The sequence below is a fragment of the Panicum hallii genome, chromosome 9 (assembly GCF_002211085.1).
Source record: "Panicum hallii strain FIL2 chromosome 9, PHallii_v3.1, whole genome shotgun sequence".
NCBI lineage: Eukaryota > Viridiplantae > Streptophyta > Magnoliopsida > Poales > Poaceae > Panicum > Panicum hallii.
The window spans coordinates 41,781,501-41,795,057 of NC_038050.1; positions in this window are offsets into that span (position 1 = coordinate 41,781,501).

The window sequence follows — 13,557 nt, forward strand, 5'->3', positions numbered from 1 at the left end:
CCGCCCCAGCCCCTCTCTTCCCCTACACCGGCCACCCCCGTGACCGCCGTGAGCTCCTGAACCTTTTCCCCCACTTGCCCCTCACCACCGGTGAGCCCCCTCGCCGGAATTCGGTCGTCATCGATCGGGTTCTCTGTGTAGCCCAGCCAAGGACCCAATTGCAAGGATTTAAAACTTTCCAGGGGCCTTTCTGTGGAAAAATCAGAACCCCCCCATTTCAAGTCAGCCAACTTTGAAAATCCATAGGAATTCGTAGAAAAATCCAAAAATTGTCAAACTAGTTTTGTTGTACTCTAGGGGTTTAGCTCGACTACTTTTGTTACTAGAGTTTGGTCTGAAACCAAATACTTTTTGAATTATTTTAAAGTTTAGCAAAAGGGTATCTTGAGTATAAATTTTGCATGCTAGCTCTATTACCTGTGATTTTTGGTGAGTAGCCTGGTTATGTTATGAGTAAGCTTGTGTGCAAATTTCAATTACAATACTGAATCTTAACTTGAAATAGATTAAACTTATACAAATCAAGCTTGAATTGGTTAAAATTTATTCAAGCTTGTTACTAAGGTTTTCTTGCTTAGATCTTTTCACCATATGATATAATGTAAGTAAGTAGTTCATAGTAAATCTTTCAAGAATTTAGGTCACTGTTTTGCCTAAGGTTTGAATTTAAATCTAAAATTTGAACTTAAATCAAATGCTTTAGTTTCTGTCTTCAAAAAATTATGAAAAATTTATAGTAAGCTCATCCACTAGAAGTAAGCTTTCCCACAAAAATTGAAAGCCATAGCCTTCATGGATTTCAAAATAAAAATCAAACTTGCTAACCTAATTCAATTAATTCAACTAATAATTGAATTGAGATGCCCATACTAGGGTTAAATGCAAATTGCCTGTGCTATGAAGTTGTGTTTAACAATTGTTGGATTGCAAATTTATCAAAAAGTAAAATTCTTAACTCAAGAACCATCTAATTCAAATCATTGCATATCATGTGGAGTCAACGACACTCGACGACGGAGACTACGAACTAGTCCTGAAACCTGAGCAAGGTTTTCTGAAGACCAGGCGAACGTCATCGAGGGTATAACTGAAGCACCAAACCAAAGTTCGGAAGTCTTTGACATCCCTGACCCTAGCCCCCCTCAAGAAGGCAAGCCCCGATGCATAACCCAGTAATTTAAATTATTACACATATACAGTTCTACTTATATATCTATATTATGCATTAAGTCTAGGAGTTGAAATGGAACCCTAGATGCATGAATCTTAGGAACCTATGTATTGTGCCTGAGTTCTTATCGAATAGATGCTCTGCTAATAGGACCGGCAGAAGTCGAGTGATTTCCTGTCACTCGTGCGATATAGGAATTGAATATTTACTATTCTGCAATCACTATAAGGATGATGGACGGGGTCATGTGCAGTACCATGACTTGAAAGGTTACCCCGTCTGTATTGATAAAAGTTGCTAAGATCACAGCGTGTGGTAGCTGTGGTTAAGCGTTTGAAAGTACTAGCCACATGCCGTGAAATATGGAAAGCGGTAAGCCTAGTAACCAATCGGCCCGAGGAGTGGACATACCTCCCACCACTCGTAATTTTTGTTTTTCGCACACGCGCCGACGTGCAGGAATACCTTCCGCACAGTGGACAGCAGTACGGTCATGTAGTCGCACTATAGACGTACGTCCAGCACATTGGATGTGCGTATGGTCCTACAGTCGCTTGTGGTGGCACTGATAAACGGTTGCTTCGGAACGAACATTGGATGTTCCAAGCGCGTGAGTTAGGTTTACCCTTGTAAGGTTATGAAACTCGATTCAGAATCGTCCGTTTCTCACAGAGATTGAGACTGCTTATTCCTTCTGCCACATAGAGTAAGAACAATAACTATTGTGGGAATAATATTGATGGATGTTAATCTCTACCTTGCTTGTCTAGTATAGGTGCTTATCTAGAATGGTTAATGTAACATGAAGATGAAAGCTAAAATATGAAAGTTAGATCATACTCTTTGTTGCTTTTCAGCTGAAATTAAACTCAGAATCATTACAAGCCGTTATAAGTCTAGTTACATGGCAAAGTATACCATAAAACGGGTAAGTTGTAACACCCTAATGTAATTCTCCCTAATTTTAATGAATTTATTTGGGCTTAAATAAATTTTCCAGAGTTTTCTCAAATTTATCTCGCATTTAAAGTAATTTTATAACGCAAGAAAATAAAATTTATCATAGGATTAACGTGTTTGTGCATTTATGCTGCAGCATTGTTTTATTTGTGTTGAGTGTATAGGTTTAAATTCAAATTGTATTTGAAATCAATTGGAATTGTTTGAATTAGTGAGTTAGAAAAACAAAAGAAGAAAAGGAAAAGGGATGAAAGAAGGCCCAGCAGTCTTGGCCCAGCCCAGTCCCCCCTTCCCCTCGGGCCCCTCTCTTCTTTTCCTCCTCCCCCGCATGGGCCAAGCCGGGCCGTTTCTTTTCTTCCCCACCCACGGCCCAGCTCTTCCATTTCTTCTTCCCCCTCTCCTGCGTGGGCCGTGCTAGCCCAGCGCACCGCTCCTCCGCTCAGCCCACCCGCGCAGCGCTCCTCCCTTTCACTGACGAACCGGGCCCACCGGTCATCCCCCTCCTCCCCTTCTTCTTCCCCGTGCGCAACGGCCTCCGCGAGATCGCCGGCGACCCTCTCCTCCCGGGCCCGCGCGCCAGTGTGGCTCCGCCGCCCTACAAGTATCGGCCCCACGCCCCTCTGAGCCCTAACCCTAGTCCCCGCCGCCCTTACCGACGCCTGGCACCGCAGCCGCCCCGCTCCGCCGCTCGGCGCCTCTGCTCCGCCGCGGACCCGCTCCTCCGCCGCGCCTCAGTCTCGGCCAAGGCCCGCGGCAGCTTTGCCTCGCCACCCAGGAACTTCCCGAGCCCAGCAACTGGGCCCTGCGCCCCTTCACCGAGGAGAATTGCGACGGAGCTACCGCCGGTGAGCCGCTCCGCCGCTCCAAATTCGTCGCCGCCGGAGCCGCTCCGGTCCTACTGACTCCCTGTGCACCTCCGCAGGAACCTTCCGGAGCTATTCCCGCCACCCAGAGGGCCCGGCCACCCCGGCATCATCCTCCTCCGCGGGAGCCCGACCTCTCCGCCGCCAGTCGTCGTCGTCATCCCTCCTCCGTCGCACCTCCGGCCACCACGAGCCCTTGGTGAGCTTCCTCTCCCTTCCCTGGTCATGTTGCACCGGGTGTCGTAGCCTTTAGGCCTCTGTAGCGCCCGGAACGCGCGCACGCCGGCGTGTCCGCCGCCCCGAGCCGCCCTCGCCATGGGGATCACCTACCCGAGCCCTAACTCGCCTTCTGGAGTGCCTAGATGGGTTCACCACGTCGTGCTCGACCTCTGGGGCTTGATCTCGTCCAAAACCGAGCCCGGAGCACCGAGAACGGCCTACGCCGGCGAAGCACCGCCGCGGAGACCAGCTCCGGTGACCATCCCGCCGCCGGCCGTGCGCCTGCGAACCCCAGCCACCCGATCCGTAATCAACGCGTAGGATTAGATCGCAGTTGGAATGGATCTGCGCCACGGGATCTGAATCCAACGGACGGAGTCAGTGCGTACCGGTTCGCCGAGGTTTTAAATCTGGGCCGCCCATCTCAGATCCAGCGGGGGGTATTAGATCCAAGGGAAGATAGGGTCCGGAGCGTAGGATCGAAATCCAACGGGTGAGATCTGCGCGTACCCCTTCGCGAGCCGGATCTAATCCGAGCCACCAGATCAGGATCCAACGCTCCAGATTAGAACGTACCGCTTCGGCCTGGCGTTCTTGCTAAAGAGTCCCTGCCTTTTAGGGAAATCAACCCGCCGTCCAACGCCAGCTCAAAAATAATTACGGATAGGTCCTTTTCTTCTCGTTCAGACCCCTGAGTTTTCCAGGTTTTGAACCCGCAGTCCAGGTCCAGTGTTTTCACGCGCTAGCCCCTATATCTAACCTTTAATTAGGTTTTAGTCCTCGGTTTTTGTGCAGAAGCCCCTGGAAGTTAGGTTTTTCTTACAAATAGGTCCCTGGATCTTGTTTCGAGCGTAGTTTTCGCGTTTTAGCTCCGTTTTAGGTGTTCTTTATATCCTCGCGATCGTTGTAACGCGTAGAATAGTTTTAGGCCAGATTTATGTGCTGTTTCATTGTCTTGGTGTACTGTTTCTTATAGTTTGCCATTGTTTGTGCATGTGTGTATGTATGGACTATGTTTTGATGATCGTGAGTAGACGCGGAGCCTTTGGACGAGTACCAGGAGCAGCCGTCTTCCGAGCAGTTTGAGCAGCAGCCGGGAGAGTACGAGGAAGGCAAGTATAACATGAACCTCCTATCACTTTTTAATACAATTTCATACTGCATTTTAATTCGGTATGCCTATAAGGATTTCCTAGCCACCTTTATATCCTTATATATATCCTATGGGTTGCATTTTTGGTTAGTTGTGCTAGGTTGCTGCGCTTAACATATCTTGGTCCTTTTTAATTAATTTGAATAATGGTCTTATGCAACCTAATTCTGGAGCCGACCCTCTGTGCTGTGTGCTTGAGTGGTTTGTGCGTCCTTAAAAGATGTTTTGTTAGAAACATGGTTTAGGGGGCCAGCACGGTGCTTAGTGCTTGGTTGGCCACTCTCCATAAGGACCGGTTCATAGAGCGACAACCTGGGACAACCGCGCAACCACAAGACTGGAATGGGACGGTCTTAACTTACTAATTAGGTCATTTTGGTTCGGGAGTAACTTACCTGCGTGGGCAAGAGGGGTGGTAGGCTTCAATGGTCCCTGCTCCTCCGGCTTGGTCTGTGCTGTGTGTCTTGTACCCCCGGAGGTGGGCTCCATCGTTGCTGATCCAGAATCCTTAGCGGTTACACCTTACCAACGTGATCCTTTGTAACGGTCTCGTAGTGTGCTTGCTAGCCATCTCACCTAAGGAAGTGTGATGAACAACTAGCGTAGCTCACGACTTGTGGGTAAAGTTGTGCAACCTCTCGAGAGTGTAAAACTGATATATCAGCTGTGCTCACAGTCATGAGCGGCCCAGATCCTCCGTCTGATTAGTGGGGTTATCAACCTTTGGTTAGGGAGATTCCCCGGGTGGTTTTGGTTGGATGGTTCTCAGTAGTTCTTAATTAATACTGACTAATTTATTATGCAATTGGGTTATAGTAATTCATCCACTTGTAGTAATTAGCTTTAATAAAATTTGCCAAGATTAAAAGCTAATGCAGTTGAGTCAGCTAGCCTAGAGCCTCATAGTTTGTGTTATACTTGTTGAGTACGAGTTTGTACTCACACTTGCCTCTCTACTCTTCTGTTCTATTTCGGATATCTTCGACTGCTGCTCAGTGCCCGGCAACGTGGAGGATTACGTCAGCAGCTTCGACGACTTCTAGGCGTTTGTCTCCCAGTCGACGTCCCTGTGGCGCCCAGCTCTTCATGTATTCCTTTTACGCTTCCGCAACTCTTGAACCGATTCTTGATTCGGTTGTAATAAAATAATTCATTTATGATTCATTTACGATTTATATTAACATTAATCGTGACATGTGTTGTGATATCTTGATGATCTGTTGTATATATGCGTGACTTGATCCTGGCGCATATATGATTGCTCGATTTATGTTCTTATAAATCGGGTGTGACAGATTGGTATCAGAGCCGTGTTGACTGTAGGACGAAGCCTAGATAGAAATGGGTCGAGTTTAGGGATTTCTTTTCGCTTGCTCTGCTTCCGCAAAACCCAAACATTCATTTTTGCTTCTATTCCTTGAGTCTTAAGCCCTTGATTTGCTATCTCACCTATCTTTTTGAGAAATAGCTTGAGCTTTCCGTAGACGTTGGCCTGAGTCGCCTAATCATGTAATTTATAAGTTTAGGTTGTCCCAATAAAATACGCTAGAACGAGTGTGTAGTCGAGCAGTGTGGAAAACTCGACTAAGTTGTGAATATTGAATGTTTGTTATTGTGCAAATGTTTGATTTGGATTTTTGGTTGATTGCATAGTCTAGTAGTTAAAACGTGTTCATGCAAATCGATCTAACCCAACTTGAACTAAATAATAAAATTGAGCTAGAACGTTGGGGGTAAAACCTATATTCCTTTCTTTCTGTCATATCCTTCCGAAGTTTCATTTCCGCAGCTGCACGATATCTTGTTCTCATAAATTTCGTTGTTGCAATCAGATGGTGAACACCAGGCGCACCGGTTCCGATTCTGACCAGCAGGAGCAGAACAACCAGGGTACTGGTCAGCCGCTGCCGATGCCGCCACCACTGACCCCGGAGCAGTTCTTCCAGCTCCAGATGCAGATGATGGCGACCCTGAACAATACAGTTCAGGCTCTGCAGCAGATCCATGCTCAGCCACCGCCTCCTCCGCCACCTCAGCCCCGTGACAGGCGTGCGGATTTCTTGAGAGGTCACCCTCCGACCTTCTCTCACGCCACGGACCCACTCCAGGCAGACGACTGGCTTCGTTCGGTGGAGCGCCAGTTGGTTGTTGCGCAGTGCGACGACCGAGAGCGGGTTCTGTACGCAGCAGGGCAGCTGCGAGGCTCCGCTCTTGACTGGTGGGAGTCCTACCCAGCTCGGGACCGTGATGCCCTCACGTGGGACCAGTTCCGTGAGCGTTTCAGGAACCACCATATTCCTGAGGGCATAATGAAGATGAAGCAGAAGGAGTTCCGTGCCCTTAAGCAGGTAAAATTTAACGGAATTCCCTACCATTCCTTTTGAGCTTGATCCATCCTCGATTTCTTTCGTAAAACCTAACCAATTGAGCGGTTCCCATCCTTGTTATCTGTGTACGTTATTTCAGGGATCTATGACGGTGATGGAGTACCGTGACCATTTCCTTCAGCTTGCCCGCTACGCCCCTGCTGACGTCGCTCGTGATAGCGATAAGCAGGAGTATTTCAAGGAGGGACTGGATGATCACATCCAGTATGCGCTGCTGAACCACCGCTTCGACAACTTCAACCAGCTGGTTGATGCGGCTCTCAACACCGAGCGCAAGCGCCGGGAGATAGAGGATAAGAAGAGGAAGATGGCTCCATCCTCTTCGAGCAGCAACACTCGTCCCCGATACCAGCATCCGCAACAGCAGCAGCAGAGGCCGCCTCAGCAGTACCAGCAGCGGCAGCAGTTTCCACCTCGTCCTCAGCAGCAGCAGCAGGCGGGACAGAGTCAGAGGCTTCCAGCGCCTCCGGCTCCACCAGCTCAGAGGCAGGGAGCGCCCACTCCTCCTGGGCAGCAGGCCGCTGCACTTCCTCGAGTGTGCTTCCACTGCGGCGAGCCAGGGCACTACGCCAACGTCTGCCCTCGGAAGGCGCAGGCAGGACAGCAGGGGCGTGCAGCATAGCCCAAGGCCCCAGCTCAGGGCAGGGTGAACCACGTGACGGCCGAGTCAGCGGCCGAGTCTCCTAACGTGGTTATTGGTACGTTCATGGTCAACACCCATCCTGCTACAGTGCTTTTTGATACTGGTGCTACGCATTCTTTCATCACCCAGTCTTTTGTTGAGCATCATGGTATTCCTACTAGCACATTAAAGAGGTGCATGTTAGTATCTTCACCGGGAGGGCAGTTGAGGTCCCATGTCTTCTGTCCCAGAGTCAGTGTGGCCATAAGGGGGGTAGATTTCAGTGCAAATCTGATGGTGCTAGACGCCAAGGGCATTGATGTGATCCTCGGGATGGAGACTCTTGCTAAGTGGGGAGTCCGGATAGATTGTGCTCAGAGGACGGTTCTTCTGTCAGCACCGGATGGTCAGGAAGTCACTGTTGGAGCTACGGAGCCTTCTGGATTTCTTCATCAGATGGAGGCTAGACCCACGGATGGTATTCGCGTGGTGTCTGAATTCCTGGATGTCTTTCCGGATGATTTGCCAGGTATGCCGCCTGATCGCGACATTGAGTTTTCTATTGATCTCTTGCCTGGCACAGCTCCTATTGCTAAGCAGCCCTATCGTATGGCACCTGTAGAGCATGAGGAGGTTAAGAAGACTGTCGATGAGTTGCTAGCTAAGGGTTATATCCGTCGCAGTTTCTCTCCTTGGGCTTTTCCTGTATTGCTTGTAGAGAAGAAGGATGGCGCGAAGAGAATGTGCGTCGATTATCGGGATCTGAATGCAGTCACTATCAAGAACAAGCATCCATTGCCCCGTATTGAGGATCTTTTCGATCAGCTTCAGGGTGCTTGTGTATTCTCGAAGATTGATCTGCGTTCGGGTTATCATCAGCTGAGGATTCGTTCTGAGGATATCCCGAAGACGGCATTCACTTGCAAGTATGGGCTATACGAGTATACGGTCATGTCCTTTGGCTTGACTAATGCTCCGGCTTTCTTCATGCATCTGATGAACAAGGTTTTCATGGATTATCTGGACACCTTTGTGGTGATATTTATTGATGATATCCTGATATATTCCAAGTCAGAAGCGGAGCATGAGAAGCATCTGAGGCTTGTGTTGCAGAGGCTCAGGGAGCACAAGCTGTATGCCAAGCTCAGCAAGTGCGAGTTCTGGATTGACGAGGTTCCGTTCCTCGGTCATGTTATCTCCAAGGGAGGTATTGCTGTGGACCCCGGGAAGGTGAAGGATGTGCTTGACTGGGTTGTACCACAGACGGTGAAGGAAGTCCGCTCTTTTCTGGGCTTAGCAGGTTATTATCGGAGATTCATTGAGAATTTCTCCAGGATTGCGAAGCCTTTGACTTCCTTGCTGGAGAAGGGTGTGGATTTCTCTTGGACTGATGAGCGTCAGAGTGCCTTTGAGGAGCTGAAGAAGAGGTTGACTACGGCGCCAGTCCTTACTCTGCCCGACCAGAGCAAGAGGTTCACAGTGTATTGTGATGCTTCGAGGGATGGTCTTGGTTGTGTTCTGATGCAGGAAGGCAGAGTGATAGCTTATGCTTCGCGGCAGTTGCGCTGGCACGAGTTGAATTATCCCACTCATGATCTGGAGTTAGCCGCAGTTGTGCATGCTCTGAAGATATGGAGGCATTATTTGTTTGGGCAGAGGTGTGATATTTACACCGATCACAAGAGCCTCAAGTATATTTTCACTCAGAGTGAGCTGAATATGCGGCAGAGAAGATGGCTAGAGTTGGTCAAGGATTATGACCTGGAGATTCACTATCATCCGGGCAAGGCCAATGTTGTAGCAGATGCTCTGAGCAGGAAGAGCTATGTTAACATGGCCGTGGCTTTTCAGATGCCTCAGGAATTATGCGAGGAGTTTGAGCAGTTGAGTCTGGGTTTCTTGCATCACACCTCATTCGAGGCAGAACCCACTCTAGAGGCAGAGATCAGGCAGCATCAGAAGGAAGATAAGAAGCTGCAGGAGATTCGTGAGTTGCTCAAGATTGGCAAGGCTCCTCATTTCAGAGAGGATGATCAGGGTACCTTGTGGTACAAGGGTCGTATATGTGTGCCGGATGTGGCAGATCTCAGGAAGCTGATTCTGAGTGAGGCTCATGATACAGCATATTCTATCCATCCAGGTAGCACGAAGATGTATTACGACCTGAAGGAAAGATTCTGGTGGTATGGAATGAAGCGTTCCATTGCGGAGTACGTGGCTATCTGTGACACTTGTCAGCGTGTCAAGGCAGAGCATCAGAGGCCAGCAGGGTTATTGCAGCCGTTGAAGATTCCAGAGTGGAAATGGGAGGAAATCACTATGGACTTCATCGTTGGCTTGCCTCGTACTTAGAAAGGGTACAACTCCATATGGGTAGTAGTGGATCGGTTGACGAAGGTTGCCCACTTCATTCCGATGAACACTACTTACTCCGGTGCTAGACTCGCAGAGTTGTATATCTCCAGGATTGTTTGTCTGCATGGTGTTCCAAAGAAGATTATATCCGATCGAGGATCTCAGTTCACTTCACGGTTCTGGGAGCAGTTGCATGATTCGTTGGATACGAAGCTGCGCTTCAGTACTGCTTATCATCCTCAGACAGATGGGCAAACAGAGAGAACCAACCAAGTGTTGGAGGATATGCTTCGAGCCTGCGCTATTCAGTATGGTACCAGCTGGGATAAATGCCTGCCGTATGCAGAATTTTCGTATAACAACAGTTATCAGGCCAGTCTGAAGAAGTCTCCTTTCGAGGCCCTGTATGGTCGGAAGTGCAGGACTCCGCTGTATTGGGATCAGATTGGTGAGAGGCAGGTGTTTGGTCCGGATATTGTTGAGGAGGCCGAACAGCTAGTGCAGCAGGTGCGAGAGAATCTGAGGGTCGCTCAGACTCGTCAGAAGAGCTATGCGGATGTTCGTCGCCGAGATTTGACCTTCGCAGTGGGTGATCATGTATATCTGAAGGTCTCGCCGATGAGAGGAATCCGCAGGTTTAATGTACGAGGGAAGCTAGCTCCTCGATACATTGGTCCGTTCAAGGTTTTGGAACGGAAAGGTGAAGTGGCATATCGTTTGGAGTTGCCTCTCAATCTCTCAGGAGTGCACGACGTGTTTCACGTGTCTCAGCTGAAGAAGTGCTTGAGAGTGCCAGAAGAGCAAGCACCGATAGAAGGGTTAGATGTGCAGGAGGATCTGACCTATATCGAGCATCCGGTGAAGATTCTGGAGACGTCTGAGAGAGTTATTAGAAACAAGAAGATCAAGATGTGCCGTGTTCAGTGGAGTCATCACACGGAGGATGAGGCTACTTGGGAGCGGGAAGATGAGCTGAGGAAGACATATCCCGATCTCTTTGCTGGCTAGCCTATCCGAATCTCGGGACGAGATTCCTGTAAGGGGGGTAGGTTTGTAACACCCTAATGTAATTTTCCCTAATTTTAATGAATTTATTTGGGCTTAAATAAATTTTCCAGAGTTTTCTCAAATTTATCTCGCATTTAAAGTAATTTTATAACGCAAGAAAATAAAATTTATCATAGGATTAACGTGTTTGTGCATTTATGCTGCAGCATTGTTTTATTTGTGTTGAGTGTATAGGTTTAAATTCAAATTGTATTTGAAATCAATTGGAATTGTTTGAATTAGTGAGTTAGAAAAACAAAAGAAGAAAAGGAAAAGGGATGAAAGAAGGCCCAGCAGTCTTGGCCCAGCCCAGTCCCCCCTTCCCCTCGGGCCCCTCTCTTCTTTTCCTCCTCCCCCGCATGGGCCAAGCCGGGCCGTTTCTTTTCTTCCCCACCCGCGGCCCAGCTCTTCCATTTCTTCTTCCCCCTCTCCCGCGTGGGCCGTGCTAGCCCAGCGCACCGCTCCTCCGCTCAGCCCACCCGCGCAGCGCTCCTCCCTTTCGCTGACGAACCGGGCCCACCGGTCATCCCCCTCCTCCCCTTCTTCTTCCCCGTGCGCAACGGCCTCCGCAAGATCGCCGGCGACCCTCTCCTCCCGGGCCCGCGCGCCAGTGTGGCTCCGCCGCCCTACAAGTATCGGCCCCACGCCCCTCTGAGCCCTAACCCTAGTCCCCGCCGCCCTTACCGACGCCTGGCACCGCAGCCGCCCCGCTCCGCCGCTCGGCGCCTCTGCTCCGCCGCGGACCCGCTCCTCCGCCGCGCCTCAGTCTCGGCCAAGGCCCGCGGCAGCTTTGCCTCGCCACCCAGGAACTTCCCGAGCCCAGCAACTGGGCCCTGCGCCCCTTCACCGAGGAGAATTGCGACGGAGCTACCGCCGGTGAGCCGCTTCGCCGCTCCAAATTCGTCGCCGCCGGAGCCGCTCCGGTCCTACTGACTCCCTGTGCACCTCCGCAGGAACCTTCCGGAGCTATTCCCGCCACCCAGAGGGCCCGGCCACCCCGGCATCATCCTCCTCCGCGGGAGCCCGACCTCTCCGCCGCCAGTCGTCGTCGTCGTCCCTCCTCCGTCGCACCTCCGGCCACCGCGAGCCCTTGGTGAGGTTCCTCTCCCTTCCCTGGTCACCGGGTGTCGTAGCCTTTAGGCCTCCGTAGCGCCCGGAATGCGCGCACGCCGGCGTGTCCGCCGCCCCGAGCCGCCCTCGCCGTGGGGATCACCTACCCGAGCCCTAACTCGCCTTCTGGAGTGCCTAGATGGGTTCCCCACGTCGTGCTCGACCTCTAGGGCTTGATCTCGTCCAAAACCGAGCCCGGAGCACCGAGAACGGCCTACGCCGGCGAAGCGCCGCCGCGGAGACCAGCTCTGGTGACCATCCCGTCGCCGGCCGTGCCCTTGCGAACCCCAGCCACCCGATCCGTAATCAACGCGTAGGATTAGATCGCAGTTGGAATGGATCTGCGCCACGGGATCTGAATCCAACGGACGGAGTCAGTGCGTACCGGTTCACCGAGGTTTTAAATCTGGGCCGCCCATCTCAGATCCAGCAGGGGGTATTAGATCCGAGGGAAGGTAGGGTCCGGAGCGTAGGATCGAAATCCAACGGGTGAGATCTGCGCGTACCCCTTCGCGAGCCGGATCTAATCCGAGCCACCAGATCAGGATCCAACGCTCCAGATTAGAACGTACCGCTTCGGCCTGGCGTTCTTGCTAAAGAGTCCCTGCCTTTTAGGGAAATCAACCCGCCGTCCAACGCCAGCTCAAAAATAATTACGGATAGGTCCTTTTCTTCTCGTTCAGACCCCTGAGTTTTCCAGGTTTTGAACCCGCAGTCCAGGTCCAGTGTTTTCACGCGCTAGCCCCTATATCTAACCTTTAATTAGGTTTTAGTCCTCGGTTTTTGTGCAGAAGCCCCTGGAAGTTAGGTTTTTCTTACAAATAGGTCCCTGGATCTTGTTTCGAGCGTAGTTTTCGCGTTTTAGCTCCGTTTTAGGTGTTCTTTATATCCTCGCGATCGTTGTAACGCGTAGAATAGTTTTAGGCTAGATTTATGTGCTGTTTCATTGTCTTGGTGTACTATTTCTTATAGTTTGCCATTGTTTGTGCATGTGTGTATGTATGGACTATGTTTTGATGATCGTGAGTAGACGCGGAGCCTTTGGACGAGTACCAGGAGCAGCCGTCTTCCGAGCAGTTTGAGCAGCAGCCGGGAGAGTATGAGGAAGGCAAGTATAACATGAACCTCCTATCACTTTTTAATACAATTTCATACTGCATTTTAATTCGGTATGCCTATAAGGATTTCCTAGCCACCTTTATATCCTTATATATATCCTATGGGTTGCATTTTTGGTTAGTTGTGCTAGGTTGCTGCGCTATAACATATCTTGGTCCTTTTTAATTAATTTGAATAATGGTCTTATGCAACCTAATTCTGGAGCCGACCCTCTGTGCTGTGTGCTTGAGTGGTTTGTGCGTCCTTAAAAGATGTTTTGTTAGAAACATGGTTTAGGGGGCCAGCACGGTGCTTAGTGCTTGGTTAGCCACTCTCCATAAGGACCGGTTCATAGAGCGACAACCTGGGACAACCGCGCAACCACAAGACTGGAATGGGACGGTCTTGACTTACTAATTAGGTCATTTTGGTTCGGGAGTAACTTACCTGCGTGGGCAAGAGGGGTGGTAGGCTTCAATGGTCCCTGCTCCTCCGGCTTGGTCTGTGCTGTGTGTCTTGTACCCCCGGAGGTGGGCTCCATCGTTGCTGATCCTGAATCCTTAGCGGTTACA